Below are 4,870 nucleotides of genomic sequence, written 5' to 3'. Positions count from 1 at the left end.
TGTCAGTTTCTTAAAACAGAGATTAGAAAATTAAATCATGTGGTCCAGGACCAGCAGCTGGCAAAATGGCTATGTCACTGGACTCCCGTGTAGTCGACTGCAGTTCGAGTCCTGGACCCAGTGGCTTAAACTCACACCGGGTGCGTGTGCATGCGTTCCCAAGTTCCCAAGAGTGGAGGAGAAGGGATTGCATGGCCAACCCTCCCACACACACACAGACAGGGGTGATTTCTCACTTTCTGGTGAATGCACACGCTCTATAGCAAAAATCTCTCTCTCAAAAAAAAAAAAAAATCATGTGGTCCAGTTGCCCATATTCACATATACAAAGTTTTCTTAAACACAACTCACCCCATTCTTTCACCTGTTTTCTGCTTTTCCATTGCAATAGCAGAGTGGAATAATTGCAAAAGGGGTTCCACTACTCACAAAGACAAAAAAAATAATAATAATTCCTGGTATTTAGCCCTGCACAGAACATGTCAGCCAATCCTCACACTCAGAGCATTGCCCCAGTATTAGTTAGGACAATGCAAGCTCCTTGAAATTTTAATGGCTTAACACATGAAAAACAACAACAACAATAACGCTTAATTCTCAATTACACAGCCCAGTCAGCGTGTGTAAGTGCAGGGGTAAAGGTGAGGTAGGTGCTCTTCTCTAGGACCCAGGCTGATAGTTACTGCATGGTTGCCCTGGGAAGTAACAGCCTTGCCACCAGACAAGGCAAAGAGGATCAATTGTGCACAGATGTTTACAAGGTGGATATAGAAGCAGCACACATCATGTCCACCCTCATTCTATTTGCTGGAACTCTGTCATACTGCTATACCTAAATTCATAGGGTTTTAGGTAGTTTACTGGTATACCTAAGAAGAAGAAAAGGTTTTGGTGTACTAAGAATAATCTCCATGACAATCCTGAAAGGGTCATCATTCTTACACTCAGAAAGCAAGTCCCTGGGTGTGACTTCTCACTTCTGTCTTAAAGCTCACATACAATATGCACATGTGTAAAAAAATTATTTTAGGGGCCTGCTCCATGGCCTGGTGGTTGGGTCAACTGGATCCTACATAACCAACATTGTGTATTCAAGTTCCAGACCTGGCAGCCTGAGAAACACACGAGGAGAATGCATGTACATGCCCAACATCCCAAAAGGAGAGAGAAATGAAGGGATAGGAGTACGACCTTGCCCAGTGAGGAGTGCTTTCTCACTTTCCCTGTCTCTTTGGTGAGTGCAAGCAGCGTCTAGGAAAAGAAGACAAAGAATGAATTTGGAGTTTTTAACTTTATGAGATATAAGTGAAATGGTGTGAAGTATTGGACTTGCTTCAAAATAACTGAGAGGAAGTTCATGAGGCTATAGATGAGATCAGATTAGCCAAGTTTTATTTAAGCTGGGTGCTAGGTATGTTGGGATTCCTTATATTATTCTCTTTATCTTTGTATATATTTAAAACTTTTCATACAAATTATACTAAAACTCTTCTTTGCTATTTTGCACCAGTCTTTATTAAAAAACGAAAACTGTTGACCATAATACACACGATTCTCTTTAATGACATTAAATATAGGTGTTCTGGTTTGTTGGTTTCTCTCCTTTCTATAAATATTTTAGTTACATTAAGACTGCCTATAATATATGGGACTAATGATAAAAGGCAAAAATCTATGAAAGAATAGTATAGTCAGGAGGCAGAAGAGTTAGCAAAACTCATACTTAAGACACATATATTAAGAGCATTCTAAGGAAAGTCAGTTCATCATTTAGGGTCTAAATAAATACCAGATTTGTTATACTCATTTTAGAAAACACAGATTGAGCAACTACTCTTTGAAAGACATTGTGGACAGTTCTAAAAATAGAATTATGATGACACAGCTGTCCAGACTGTACTTGCCAGAGTGGGTCACACCAGGGGGCTTCAAAAGTTCATGAAATATAGAATTAAATACAAGTTTATTTGATGCAAAAAACTTGGAAGACTCCTCATATTAACTGCTGAGCAAGTATCTCCCAAATTATGTCTTTGAATAAAATTTTATTTCTCGCTTGCACAAGGTTAAAACTGTAGATATTCCTGGTCTAATAACTCTCTCGGATTTGGGCTCCTTGGACTTCAAAGTCCTTTGCCATATTGAAAGGAGTGAGTGCAGATAGGTAATCACTCAAGGTCTTTTACAGCCAGATATGGAAGTAACACAGCTCTCCACAGATCCACCTAGATCCAAATGTGGCTGAAAAATGTCCTCTAGCTGGCAACCCAGGGAAAAAAACGTACTGGGAGAGTAGATGCTTTGAAGTGTTCTGTCACAAGGAATATCCTCATCCAGGTCTGGTAAGAAAGCGCCCATACAAATAGATACATTCTACTCAGGCCTAGCAAGATCAATGAGAATGATAGGAATAAGGTACTCGGAGAACTCTGAAGAAGGAGGCAGCATTTTAAAAACTTTGACCAGCTGTTGGTATAGTTTCATAAACGTGCCTGAAACTGAATTTGTTTAGGTTGTGAAAGTCATGACTCTTTTTCCACAAAAGTAATAAACCAGGTTCTCTGACTCCTCAGGAGCAGAGCATTGCTGGCCACCTTATTTGTCAGTTTTATTCACAGAGTGGGGATATTTATCAATACTAGCTATGTGTGCTTAGTAGATGGCAAACTCACCTGGAATCTGGATCTCCCAGCGTGAAGGGATTTTAATAAGATTCATTCATACATTTGTTCAACATTGAATAAAGACATCTGCCCCAAAATTCAATCTACAATTTTTACAACATTTTCACAGACTTTGATCTCCAAATTCCCCATTTACAATTTTATGAGATTTTACATTCATTGCCAGATTTCTTTCCAGAGGTTTTTTTTGTTTGTTTGTTTTTAAGTTATTTTCCTTAGGATCCCCAAATGGTACTTTGAGATGAGAGGAGAAGCAGTTCAGGCTCTCATGTGGGGATTGAGCATGAGGAAAAGGCAGGACACAGCCGCGCTTGGAGGCTAATTTAGAACAGCCTGCCTCTGGCAACGCGAAAGTCACTTGTCCTTGCGCGCCTCCCCTCGCGATCTGGCACCGTTGGAGCTTCGAATCATCCTTAAGCTCTCCTTGACTACAGGGTCCCAGTTTGCCATCTTAATTTATATATTCCATCCCTGCACGGATTCTCCTGCCTTCTCCCCACCCCCCTCCTAAATGATTCTAATTAGAAAACACACAGGAGGATCCTCGTGGGATTTGAAAGCTGCTGGGATCCTCTTTGATCTCACATCTGAACCAGGGTCGGTTTATTGTTTCAAATTATCCCCCAGTGCTCCAGTTGACAATTATTGGCATTTTAGAGCCGGGAGATCACAATAAGATGCCTGACAGAAGGAACGTTTGAAAATCCAAAGCAAGCACTTCCCTGCCCAGGCCCTCTCCCCAAAAAAATACTTAAGTGGAAAAGAGATCGCGTGCTCTGAAAACAGCTGCTAACTTATTAATAAGACGCTGGGACTGGTTAGAATTATAAAGACCTTCAAGGGGGCAGTGAGCCCTTCGTCCCCCTACCAGACCCTCCCACACTTAAAAACCCAACCAGCGCGCCATACCTTAACCACCACTATATAAATTCTGCAAAACGCCATGTTGACTGAGAAATTTTCGGAATGGTCAAAGAGCTTCTTGCCTTAATTTGGGTACAACTTGGCAGAAGTGCCTTGTGTAAAGGTGAGAACTCAGAAGGTAGTGGGATTAAGAATTTTACAGCAGTTTAAAGGACTCCAAGAAGTGAAGCAGAAAAGGCAGGGGGGACGGCGAGTCGGCAAGGAAGTTTGGTTTATATCATTTCATTCACCAAAGAGGAATCTTGAGGATCCTTCCTGGAGCACTGGGGTCCGGGATATGGGATGGGCGTGGAAATGTGTAAAATGGATGCGTGCGAACGACTAGACTGGGGCTGGGCTCACGGGAGGGGCGGGCTGGGTCGGCCCAGGGGAGGAGGCAGAGAGGAAAAAGGGGTGGGAGGCGGAAGGAATACCGTATAAAAGGGCGCAGCAAAGCAGCGCGCTCGCCACTCCGAGCCACTTCGGAAGGCGGGAGCCAGAGCAAGATCAACAGGGAGGGAAACGCGCGGGGCCACTGTGGCGACCTGAGCCCTTCGCCGGACCCAGTTAGCTCGTGCATCGGAAGCCAGGACTCGGCGCCCTCAACTCCATCCCGAACTCTGCCCTTCGCCAGCTGCCTCCTGCAAGGCATGAGCGGCGCGCTGGAGCCCGAGGCTGCAGCGCGGTCATGAGGGGGTGGCCCAGGAGCTGCGACTGCGTTTCGGTAGCATTCACTTCCCCTCCCGGTGCGGCGCCCCCAGGATGAACCCTCCAGAGTCGCGACTGCTAGAGCTGAGATTCGCTCCCAGAGCCTCAACTGCGTGCTGAGCACTGTGCGGCCGGCACCCAGCGCCAGCACCTTCCTTCCGAGACACCTGCGCGCTTGAGTAGACAGGCACCCAGCGACTCCGACTCACTTCCCTTCCCAGGCTCAACGCGCGCCACCGACGCGCTAGCAGAGGTGCCCAGAGGCTAGCCTGTCCAGCATCCACCAGCAAGTGTGCAGACCCTTCCGGAACGACCCCTTGCCACTGCCCCCATCCCCGTCTGCTTCAGGCGGGGTGCACAGTCACAGGCAGACACCTGGCTTGTCCGGCGCCCTCTCCGTTCTCCATCACAGCTCCAGTTCCACTTTGCCAATAAAGGTTTCTAAACTCTCCCGGGCACCCCGCCGCCACGCACCCCCAGCCCCGGCCTCAGTGAGCTTTCTGCCCACGTTTGCCACCGCAACCTCGTCGGCGCGCAGCTGGCACAGCCAGGCAGGAGGACGCAAACACCGGAGG

Source organism: Tupaia chinensis, unplaced genomic scaffold (genome assembly GCF_000334495.1).
Source record: "Tupaia chinensis unplaced genomic scaffold, TupChi_1.0 Scaffold000101_1, whole genome shotgun sequence".
Classification (NCBI taxonomy): domain Eukaryota; kingdom Metazoa; phylum Chordata; class Mammalia; order Scandentia; family Tupaiidae; genus Tupaia; species Tupaia belangeri.
Note: the sequence above shows the minus strand (reverse complement) of the source record.